This window comes from Arachis ipaensis, chromosome B10, assembly GCF_059453495.1.
Source record: "Arachis ipaensis isolate K30076 ecotype BB chromosome B10, ASM5945349v1, whole genome shotgun sequence".
In the NCBI taxonomy this organism is placed as follows: Eukaryota; Viridiplantae; Streptophyta; class Magnoliopsida; order Fabales; family Fabaceae; genus Arachis; species Arachis ipaensis.
Genome location: NC_142435.1, coordinates 12,336,399 through 12,349,372, shown reverse-complemented (window position 1 = coordinate 12,349,372; position 12,974 = coordinate 12,336,399). Strand labels below are relative to the sequence as shown.

The window sequence follows — 12,974 nt, the reverse complement described above, 5'->3', positions numbered from 1 at the left end:
ATTTAAATAATTACATATTCTAATTTTTATAATACTATTTAGGTTTAATTATTCAACAAGTTTTTATAGTTTTACCGAATTTTTAATTAAGTCTTTATATTTTTTTTTAATGGGTCCTTATACTTTTTTTTTTCTTTTCAGTTTAGTCCTTGTTAACGTTAAACGTCAAAAAAATATTAGTGAATTGTGAAATTATTTGTATATCTCTAGGGATCTAATTGAAAAGAAAAAAGTATAGGGACCTAATTGAAAATTCGGTGAAATTATAAATGAAAGATATTCCTATAATCCATATTTAATGATTCTACGACATGAAAGATATTCCTATAATTTCTTTTATTTTGTCACTATCATTCTTTTTCTTATTTATATACAAATTGTACCAAAAATACTTTCTCTTTATTTTATTTTTTTTGACTTTCAAAATAGCTTATCTTAAAAATATATAAAAAAAGGATAAAATAAAACAAAAAAATAGTAGTAATAAGTATATATAAAATTCAGTTTCCATCACTCAAGTATTTATGATGATCAACATAATGAAAGAACTTGCACATGGCATATGGTAACAAGAACCATTGATAGAGTAATAACTAAAATTGTTTACAAAAACATATTTCTATATAGTTTCTCAAACAAGAGAACTAATTTGACTGACAAAAACCTAAAAGTAAGTATATTAAAGGCATGAATTTTTCTTATGTTCAAGCTAGAACAAAACAATACATATTTTTTTCAAGTATCAACAAAAGACAAGACATATAAAGCAACAGTCCAAGATTTTCTCTACACATTCTTGGATTAAACCATGTCAAACAGTATCAACAGTTACCGATCAACAATTTTCTAAGGTTCACTCCTCTTCCCATCAGAAAGAAATCTCTAAAGGTTGCTTGCTCTAGCATAAACTGATATTCCATTTCTCTTGGATATAATCTTTGCCATTGCAACTGATGCCAAGTGACACACAGGCCGTCGAGTACTAAAAGTGAGCAGGAAATACAATGCATCCTCACACCGTCTTTGCCACAACAAAATATTTTTCTAGAAGATATGATAAATTTTAACATCAGAAAACACACTAAAATTTTTAATGAAAACACAAATCACCAATAATAAATAATATCAAATGAATAACACTAAATCTTAATTAAAAGCCAATTCTCAAAAGCAACAAGCTTAGCATTAGGTTACTACCTCATGTTATAAAACACACATACTGCTAACAAATAGTATCAAATGAATAGCACCAAACCTTAATTAAAAGCTAATTCGCAAAAGCAACAAGGTTACTACCTCAAGTTATAAAACACACACACTGCTATAGTTCTCCTAATTTCGTAAGTATAGTACAATGACTCAAATCAACTAATTAGATTTAGTTACAATAGTTTCAGCTGTCATACTAGAATTAGAGACATAAAGATGAATTATAGCGCAAGCATCAAGATTCAGTGCTATTTTCCTCTCTGTAAATTCTCCAAAATGCTCTTCTGCTTTCTCTCATTTCTTGCTCCTTGAGAGCTTGCTAATATGCATATATCGAAATTGAAACTATAGTTCAACTAATCACAGAGCGACCGCATCATACGAACATATTAAAGTAATAACCTAACGCAACAAAATGCAGCTCGTTCTCAATATCAAACATTGTCTACTAAAGACAAAAGCATTCATGAATTCATATTTCATAACAAACTCATTAAACTAAAAAAAGGAAATTCGATCTACAACAACTTAGTTTCAGCTTATATATACAAAATAATCCGAATGCACACAGCTAATGAGGTAGTAACAAACTGGCAGTAACAAACTTAATAACCAGCTCCCAAACTTAACAAACGATAAGAAAAGAAAAATAAAAAAAAATTTAACTCGTTACCTGTTTTGGCAGATCGACTTAAGGCAGCAAGGCAAGGTGCGGCCAGGCGAGGCGTGGCGCGGCAAAAAATTTTTTCTTAGTCTTGCATTCACAGTCCAAATCCCAAAATGAAATCTTAAAATTAAAATTATTTAAAAAATAAAATAAAACTTACAAAAGTATCTGTCCAATGCATGTTTCCATCAACAAGTATGAAGCTTTTTTTTTTTGGGGTGTACATGCTAAGACCTCCAAATTACAGGTTAATGGTGTAGCAACATCAAAAAACAACTTAGTATTATTGATAACAAATCTAAAGGAAATTTTTCAAAATGAAAAAGTATATAGATTCTGAGTAAGGAAAAATAAGGTTATTTTGCCGCTACCTAAGTTCAAGATGCAAACCTTCTTCGAAAACTGTTTGCTTAATTGCGGCCCTGCTGAATCAGGCCTCGAGTCCATTATCTCTAGCAGCAGCAATTTGAAAATTTTTCCGATCTGTGGCTGGCGGTGTGTGCATCGATGTGTTTATGGCAAGAAGGAGAGAGAAAGCTGACATTGATTGCAATACTGTGCTGGGACTTGTGGAGAGTTCAGAATGCTGAGATATTTGAAGAAGAAAGAACCACAACTCAAGTGATTTTTGTTACGGCATCGAAGCTCCAAGATTTGTCGCTAAAACTTCCAACCTTGATTTATCTTTGTTCTGTCGACTGCTGCTGGTAGTGGATGAATGGCCTTCTTCTAGCGGCAACGAGCACGAGAAGGACGCTGAGCAAAGAAGATGCCGCAAGACGAGACCATGCGGTGGATTCGGTAGGAGCTTAAGAAGTTAATTAGCGCTACTGAGTTAGGACTGGGTGAGTGTTGGACAAAATAATAAGAGTTTTTTGGAAATTTTAAAAATATGAGGGTGTCTTTGATTAGGTTTTTATTTTAATGGTGAAAATATTTATTTTTTAATAGAATATTCTGTTATTTTAAACGTTTTTATCATGGTAAAGACTAAATTAAAAAAAATTATATGGTATAAAGATTCAATTAAAAAAAAATTATAGGGATCTAATTAAAAATTCGGTGAAACTATAGGGACCTACAGAATAATTAAACCTTTTATTAAAATTCCTGTCCAATACTTTCTTTATTCATGAAACTTTGATTTTTTAGGGAATGGATCCTCTCAATTGTTAAAAGAAATTGAGAGTGTAAAGTGTGATCTCTAACCCTTTATTGCTCTCTATCTCTCATATTTATTCTTGGTCCCACTTATAAAATTAATGGTGAGAGATCACACTTTACCTCCTCAATTGTTAAAAAAAAATTAAGAGGATCCATTTTCGTTTTGTACCATGTGTCACTCAATGAAAACTAACACTAATCAACCATTTGAAACTCCATTTGTCGAGCAATCAATTCATTACTACATTTCTATTATATATTAATGGAAGATTATATTTATCGTATCTACTCATGAATTTTTTGCGAAACAAACTTAAAACTAATTTTGTTCAATTTATCATAGAAACAAACTTAATTTGGCACAGAGACTAGATGAACATAACAAGTCCAAACCAGTGAAAGTATGACTTATTCACAAACTTCCACTAAACACATCTACCTTTTTATCCAACATCATAGTTTTCAGGACTGAACTGGTGATCGAACCGATCTGGCTACTAGTTTACCGGTTCATTAGGTCAACCGATGAATCACTGCTGGAACCAGTCTTATGTTCATCAACAGTATAAAAAGTCAAAAAAAATTGGTGACCTTTCGGTAAGCATATATTTTTTTGTATTATATTTGTTACCAACCAATATTACTTTTAAAAAATCACAAAAAAAAATTTTAACCCTACCAAAAAATACTGAATTTTAAACATTATAACAGCTTATTTTTCCATTCATATTTGTTAAAAAACGCATCCAAATTCAATCTTGAATGTATTTTTTGAGAAATACATACTTAATGTTAGATTTTTTGCAGCATTATCTAACAATAAAAGTGTATTTCTGAAAAAATACATTAGAGATTGAAATTTGATGTGATTTTTGGCAAGAATACATACAAAAATGGGGTATTACTATCTTTAAAATTTGGTGAATTTTTCTTTCCGTGTATATGTTTCTTTTGTAATATTTTGTTACCAACAAATAATACCACTACAACATTTTGAAGATTTAGTAACTTTTTTTAACATTTGTTAAAATGTTAGTAATAGTCATAAAATTAAATATTAAGTAACATTTATTTATAAATGTTAGTAAATATATTTAATTTTTTAAAAAGTATTACCTTTTCCTAATCACTTATTCACATTTTCAGAAACAAGCAAAACTCACTACTCACAACATCAAAATCTCTCACTCCTCACATCTAAATATCGCTCACGATTCAATCTAATCACTTATTCCTTCATGCGTTTGCTTCGATCTCGATCTCACTAAATTTCAATCTCAATCTGGCTCTTGTTCGATCTGCTCTCGCTCTCTTCTCGATCTCGTTCTAGCTCGATCTCGATTCTCGATATCTTTCTGGTGAGGCTGCAATCTTTGAGCTCGTTGCCAATCTGCTCTCCTAAGTCATCACTACTCCTCTGTCCTCCTCGTTGTAAGTGTCTCTGATTGCCGCTCACAGTCGTTGTCGCCGTCGTCCTACAGGTAGGTCATCCTTTGATCCTCAATGTGTTTATTTATGTTACGAATTCGTGGCCAACCCCTAATTTAGTGTTTTTTAATTCCAAAATATGTTAATATATGCATTGATTTTAATTATAAATTATGATTACTGCAGTTGATTTTCAGGAAATTAAATTCCCTATGTTTAGCACTATGGAATTCAAACAAATTTTAGTCTAAGACTTCTGATCTCTCTGTTTTTCATTCCTCAATTCTTTCAAGGGCTTCGATTCACTTTTTTTGGGGGAGATTTTCTAGGGCTTCTTACTCTGAAACTATTGGAGGATGTGGTTTTGATTCTTCGAATAAAGTTCAAGGAATTGTTTCTACTGAGCACAATGTGGTTGTTTCCACTAAGCATAAGGTCGCAAAGGGAGCAGAACAGTGACCAGAAGATCCGTGTCACAATGTACCTCAATGTTTATGATCTTACTCCCATGAACAATTATCTTTGGCCTTAGGATCTTTCATTCTGGTATTGAAGGATTGTCTAATTCTCTTTCTTTTATGCTAATTTTTAATTTTTCAACTCCTTTATGTGATGTTTTATTGTCTGCTCTGCTTATTATGGAGCACTTTTTAGCATTAGGTGCTAGATTGGGGATACAATTTTATTGTCTGCTCTGCTTATTATTGAGCAATTTCTTTTATGCTTGCTACTTTCTTAGAAGCATCATTTTTTAGCTTTCAATTATTTCTTTCTAAATTTTTTAAAACTGGAAGACTGTTGAAATTTGATTAACTTGTTTTAACTAAAAGAAAAAATTTGGAGTTTCATGTTTAAATAACACTTGAATAGCTTTGCAGGAGATGCATAGAAAACTTGTAGATAGATTGCAGGATGGTGTGACTGAAGCCAGCACTTCAGAAGTTAATAAAGTAAGTTTCTAACATTTTTCTCTGGTAATGTTTGACCTTTTGTCCCAATCAAAGTTACTTGACACCCTTGTTTTTATATATGTTTTGTGTTTCCAAATATTTTCTCCCCATTCCTTTGTATAACAAATGCTACTATTTACAGATATTGGCAAACTATAAAGAAGCAGGGATTGGACTTGGAGCTGCATATAACATCAAAACATCAATATTGCAGTCTACATTAGAGTGTCCTTTCCTTAGTGTTCATTTAAAGGTATCTCCAATTTTTTCATATTCATGCATAATAGGTACAATGTTTTCATAGTTAATAACAATATAAAAGTATTTAACTTGCATTGGTTCTTTCATTAAACACTGCTGTTTCTTTTCCAGAATGATTTGCCTGTCATCTGTTCAGCATAGCATGGTTTCCTTTAAATATTTATTTAAACTTAGGAGTTCACAGTTCTAGTATTATTCTGATTCGTTCTTGTCTACCATCTTAACTTAATACAATCACTATTTTGTTATACAAATGGAATTAAACTATATGTAGAAATATCATATGGCTAAGCTAAGGCGTCATCATCAGTTGAGAAATACACTACTTGTCCAAAGTGTGGTGCTTCTAGGTATAAAATGAAAAAGGTCCAAAGTGCTAAAAGAAAAGTTTCTTGCAAGGTAACTTCTCGACCAATTCCAGCAAAGATTTTGAGGTATTTTCCTTTGAAACTGAGGATCAAGAAACTATTCATATCTTTAAAAACCGCCGATCTGATGACGTGGCACAATAAAGGTCGTAAAAATGATGGAAAACTAAGGCATCTGGCAGACTCACCAGCTTGAAAAACTTTCGATTCGTTACATTTAGATTTTGCGTTGGAGCCTCGAAATGTGAGGATGGGTTTAGCAAGTGATGGTTTTAACCCATATAAAACAATGAGTAGTAGATACAGTATTTGGCCGGTGATCCTGACGATATATAACTTGCCTCCATGGGATTGCATGAAACAACATTCTATGATGTTGTCTTTGCTTAGTCCTGGTCCTTCTTCTTCTAATAGAAATATTGACATATATTTACAACCTTTAATTGATGAGTTAAAAGAGTTGTGGGAGAATGACTTTGGGACATATGATGCTTCTAGTGGGAAGTTATTTCGTGTACATGCTGCCTTACTTTGGACTCTAAGTGATTTGCCCGGTTACTCTATGTTATCTGGTTGGCATACAAGTGGAAAATTGGCATGTCTTGTTTGTAATTATGACACATGCTCTAGATTCTTGAAACATAGTAAAAAACATATGTTACATGGGATATCGAAGATTTTTAGCATCAAAGCATCGGTGGCGAAAGGACAAGAAGAGTTTCGACGGTACGGAAGAGCTAAGAACAGCACCTATACCACTATCAGGGCCTGATATATTAGAAAAATTAGGCGATAGGGAGAATTCGTTTGGGAAGACTATAAAGAGGAGAAAAAATGATGATGATCCCTGGACTAAGAAAAGCATATTTTTTGAGTTACCATATTGGAGTACTAATTTGCTTCGTCACAACTTGGATGTAATACACATTAAAAAGAATATTTGTGAAAATATTGTTGGAGCATTACTGAATTTAGAAGGAAAATCAAAAGATCATCTCAAAGCAAGGCTTGACTTGGTAGATATAGAGATACGACATGAACTTCATCCAAAAAATATAGGACTAAATAAGATATTTTTGCCACCAGCACGTTTCACAATCTCTTCAAAGGAAAAAAGTGTCTTTTGTTGTGTTTTGAAAAATGTGAAGCTTCCTGAAGGGTATGGCTCCAATATTTCTAGGCGTGTTCAACTGGAACATCACAAACTTCTTGGTCTTAAGAGTCACGACTACCATATATTGATGCAAGACTTGCTTAAAATAGCAATTCGAATAGCCTTACCAAAAGAAGTTGTGAGAGTTCTACTCAAGTTCAGTTCATACTTCAAGACTTTATGCTCTAAAGTTATCAGAGTTGATGTGTTTGAACAATTAGATGTCGAAATTGCACAAATTCTTTGTGAATTAGAAACAATATTTCCACTATCATTTTTTGTGCTAATGATCCATTTGTCTATGCATTATCTAGCATATGAAGCAAGACTTGGTGGACCTGTCCAATACCGTTGGATGTACCCAATTGAAAAGTGGTTTATTTTGAAACCTATAACAATTCCTATATTCTTTATTTGGTGATATTAATGATATATGTTCAATATATTTATCCTCTCTAAAGTTTTATTACTAATATCTATAGGTTCCTACTCAAATTGAAGAATTATGTCCGTAATAAAAGTCGTCCTGAGGGATCTATTGCAGAAGGGTATTTAGCAAACGAATGTTTGACATTTTGTTCAAGATACTTGAATGACAATGTTCGAACAAAATTCAATAACCCAACAAAGAATCTTGACGGTCCAATAGGGAATGGGGTGATGATAAGCCTGGATCCTCTTATGTGGGAGCAATCTCATTGTTATGTATTGTTCAATTGTAATATCACCGCTCCATATATCAAGTAAGTGATCATATATGCCTCTTTATTTTTTAATATTATCATACTTATATTTGATACTTTTCACCTTTATGTAGACAACATGAGGAGATTGTTTTTAGTAATGCTCATACTAGCCTTGGAGATAAATGGGACAAGACAAAAGACCATTGTCTTACTTTTACTGAATGGTTTGAAGATTTTTCTAGGAATTCATCTGTTAGTAAAGAGTTGAAGTGGTTGTCTAGAGGGCCAAATGTTGCTGCAAGAAGATTTTCTGCTTATGTGATAAATGGTTATAAGTTTATGACTGAAGATTGTGAGAGAAAAATACAAAATACTAGAGTTATGGTTATTTCATCCACTCTCAAGTTTAGAAATGAGAAAGATGAGGATCCAGAAGTAGAAAATGTCACTTATTATGGAGTTCTAAAAGTTATACTTGAGTTAGATTATCATGGGCATTCTAAATATGTGATATTTAAGTGCGATTGGTTTCAAAGTAAAAAAGACAACTTTGGGTTAACACTGGTAAATTTTAGAAATCCAATTTATGAAAATGATCCATTCGTATTTGCAACTCAAGTGAGACAAGTTTATTACATAGAAGATCCACTGATACTTGGCATGTTGTTACCAACACCATTCCAAGGGATTTGTTTGATATATACGGTGACTTAGATAATGATGACATAGAAAAGTTCAAGGATGGTCCTCAAATAACAAGTTCTGTGCTTTATCAATCTACAAGTGTTGAAGATGATGTTAATTGGATTAGGAATGATATACCTGGGACAACAATTGATACATGCATCTTAGATAATCAACCAATGGGAGAAAAGTCTCAAGATAATCTTGATTTTAGTCATAGAGATATGTCAACCCTATGATTTTCTTCCATCTAGGTAATTTCATACTCCTCTCAATCCCCTTTATTAATAATTATTTTGTTGAATTGTGAGAATCTTGATTTATTCCCTTTTATGCTTTTCTCCATCTATATTTTGCTTCCTTTAGTCACTAGTCAAAACCAGTATCTATAAATAATATATGATTTTTGGCCCTGCACATCGTAAAATGACAAAAGAAGAAAAGGAAAAAAAAGAAAAAGAAAAAGAAAAAAGAAGAAGAAATTTGGGGGCAATTACTTGATACTTCTAGGGTTAGTAAGATGGTACTTCATCATATACTAAAGTTCTTACTTCATTAGGTAGCATGAGGACTTGTATTGTTAAATTCACACCTGTGGGATTTTAGTAATTATGGTTACATTATGCAGAGTGCTATTTCTGGGCTGAATAGAGGTCTTGCTACAAATGCGGATCTGAGAAAGGCAGATGCTGTGGCTAAGGAACTCGAAGCTGTCGGAGGAGTAGTTGATCTCTTGGTTGACCTCGATAAATTGCAAGGAAGATGGAGACTGATATATAGCAGTGCATTCTCATCTCGTACTCTAGGCGGCAGCCGGCCTAGACCTCCCACCGGAAGACTCCTTCCTATAACTCTTGGACAGGTCTGTCTCCGAACACGTATCATGCATGATATAACTGTAAATTGCTTTAGCCTGGTGGCATGAAATATATTTGAAAATGATTCATAATTGTTGAGCAAGTTGCAGATTCTTATAGAAGTCTATTGTTTAAAGATATAAAATTGTTTTGTGTTCTTTCACGTATAGTTCTTGACATTGAATTAGAGCCGCTACAAGTCTTGAAATAGGAAAATTGACTTGTTAGACCAATTTTTAATGTTTGATGGTGATACATTTTGGGGGACTAAAAGCAGTAGGTGAAAGTGTACAAAAACCATTACTGTATTATAACAACAACTTGATTGGGACAATCACTCTGTTGGAAGTGATGGTTGCTCATGGATGCAAGAAGGTAAATTCATTGTTGTTTTGGGTCCTGCTTGACAATCTTCATCTGCATGGAATGAATATTATCAACAGTGTCAGACTTTTATGATACTGTAATACATTATGTTTCTAGTTCCTTCTTACTGCTTGGAGTAATTTGTATGGCCTGTTGAATTTCCAGAATATTGCTTGTATAATATTCAAATTTCAATTAAATACTTAAACTCCAACATCTGTGGAGGAATATTCAAATTTCCTGAATATTGCTTGTATAATAACTTATTTGTTATTTATTTGAATGATTCCAGCATGCGTTCTCATCTTCGGCCACCATATATGGTTGGCCAAAGGAGGTTCCATGTACAGAAGAGTTCCCTCTGTTAGCAATAAATCCATATGGACGAACTAAGGTATGACTTGCAGAGTAAATGGTTTTGATATGGATCCCTACATAGTTGTTCTCATGTAAAATGAATGTCATATTCATATGGGTGATCCGTTTCTTATCTATCTTAAATGATTAAGTTTCTTATCTATTTTCTGCTCTCAACTGTCGCACTTTTCACTAATATCAATTCATAATGACCTCAAATCTGTGCTTGTGTTTTGGAAGTAAAACTCATCTTGTGTGGTTAATATGTATTTGCTTTTGGGTTAAAACATTCGTTTATTTGTTCATCCTGCTATGCAATTTAAATGGTAAGGAGAATATAGTTCATGCATCTTTTGTTTTGGGGTGGGGGGCTACGATTTCCAATGGCATTTTCTTTGGCTTCTCTCAAGGATATAAATTTTTAAATTTGTTTTTCTTTTTTTTTTTTACGATGACTTTGTTGATCTTACTTTTCTGAGTTGACCATGTCCTCTGACATTCCTCAATAAAAAAATTAATTGTTTTTCATTACTTATGGTCTTTGTCTGGTTTCCAAGGAAAGGACTGGGGAAAAATCATTCATAGGAAAAGTGGTACAATATACCTCTTCCGGGGCAGAAACTACAACTATAGAACACGCCAGCGTTTTCCTCTGATGCTGTGGAAACTTGTATCTCCAGTGTATCCTAGGTTGGTCAAGCGAGTTCCAGAAGGCCTAAAGCTAGAAGAAGCAACTGAATTTCGTCGGAAGGGAAGGAACTTGGAACCGATATTCAAGCTAGGTAGAATCTTATCTATCTTAAAAAATATTAATCATGTAAGCATATTGAAGAAATAGGAAAATTGACTTATTAGACCAATTTTAATGTTTAAATATCTTGAGTTTAATTTGTAAAGTGGGTGTAGAATATGTAATTGAAAAAAAAATTAATTCAATATTTTGTGCATTTAAATGTTACTAAAGATCTATTGTAATATTTTTTTGTTGTTAGTAAAGAAAATCTTTTGTAACATTTATTAGAGTATTGCTATAGAATATTTATCGTAATATTTTTTTTAAAATGTTATTAGAAAGACTTATTGTGACATTTTTTAAATATTACATAAAATATCTATTGTAACATTTTTTAAGTGTTACAAAAAATATCTATTGTAATATTTTGTTAAGTGTTATGTTACAGAAAATATCTATGCTAACATTTTTCTAAATCTTACAAAAATTATATATGGTAACATTTTTCTAAGTGTTACAAAAAATATCTATTGTAACATTTCTCTAAGTGTTACCATAAATGGTCTATTGTAACATTTTTCATAATATTACTATAGAATATCTTTTGTAACATTTTTACTAAATATAATTAAATCTTTAGAAGAATGTTAGTAAAATTCTTTAGTAACATATGGTATATTTTACATTTGTTAAAATGTTACTAATATACATAGGTAGCATTTTAATATGATTTGGTAATATTTTTTAAATATTAGTAAAAATCAATTATGTAGTAGTGTATGTTTCAAAAATACAAAAAATACATACTTAGCAAAAAACTCACCAAATATTAAGAATAACAGTATCTCATTTTTCTAATCATCCTTGCAAAAGCTCGCATCAAAATTCAATCTCTAATATTTTTTGAAAATACAAATTAACTGTTACGCATTTTTTGCGTCTCTAAATTATTAAAAGGCATTTTTTTCGAAAGCAAAATTCAAGTGCATCTTTGTTGGCGTTTGAATAATTCAGGGGCGTTGTTGGAGGTTAACCCTATGCAACTAACTACTAAGCATGTGTTTGGATTGTTGTTTGTCAAACTGGAGTTCGAATAAAAGTGATTCTATCAAATTGATTTCGAGTAGAAGTAACTTTGCGTTAATATGATTTATATTTGGCAACTCTATACCAAAATTTATTTTGATAAAATAAATATTGTTTGGATAATATTAGTTAAACTCACTTTTACATAGATAATTACTAAAAAGGACATAATATTAAATTACAATATTATTTTTTAATACATCTTTATTTTTTAAAACTATTTTTTAATAACCTTTTTCTATAGTATATATTTAGTTCTCTTTTTTAATATGTTAAAATTTTTTACATTTGTTATTTATGGATAATTTTTTCGTTTAATTTACATTACCTAATGTGAATCACATTATAAAAAAATAATAATAAACAAAATACACAAAAATCACAATTATAAAAGTTTATAATATTAAACAAAAGGTTTCTAAAAAGATATAGATAAAAAATAATAAAACAAAAGGTCATGTAAAAAGAAATAATAGGAATTCCATAGATAATAGAATAAGTGAAAGGAAAATAAATGTTAAGTGTTAGTGGCTAAAAGTCCATTTGTAAAACACAGAAATTAAGAATTTTTGTTTCTTGTAAACGTAGTCTCAAATGCAAAAACACTTCTGCGTTCATGAAGGAAAAATTAGGCAAACATAAATTTGAAGCTTGCAGGAAGGAAAAATGTGTTTTTTCAATTATAACGTATTTGTTAAACACACCCTAAAACTCTTATTCGCCAATTCCAACCATGATTTTTTTATGCCTTCACTAACGTTAACTTCTCTGTTTAGATGCTCGTGGATTTCATTTTTGGTGAACTCAGCCTTTTTTCGTTTGTGGTTCTGATGTTCTCAGACCTCTTTAAATTTTATTGGACATCCAAATTCAAACCAATCATAAAAAAATAGTCTATGTGGATTTCTTCGACCCATCACCCAAAAAAAATAAATTACATCATTAAATTAACTACTTATTTTTATCTCGGTAATCTTACTCGGAACGCACTCCAAAAGACTGCAC

The 12,974-nt window shown here is 31.5% G+C and overlaps 1 pseudogene; it reads left to right on the top strand.

Annotated features, from left to right (window-relative positions):
- The first annotated feature begins 5,791 nt into the window (after positions 1-5,791).
- On the top strand, positions 5,792-8,809 carry LOC110267642 (uncharacterized; annotated as a pseudogene).
- Positions 8,810-12,974: the final 4,165 nt, after the last annotated feature.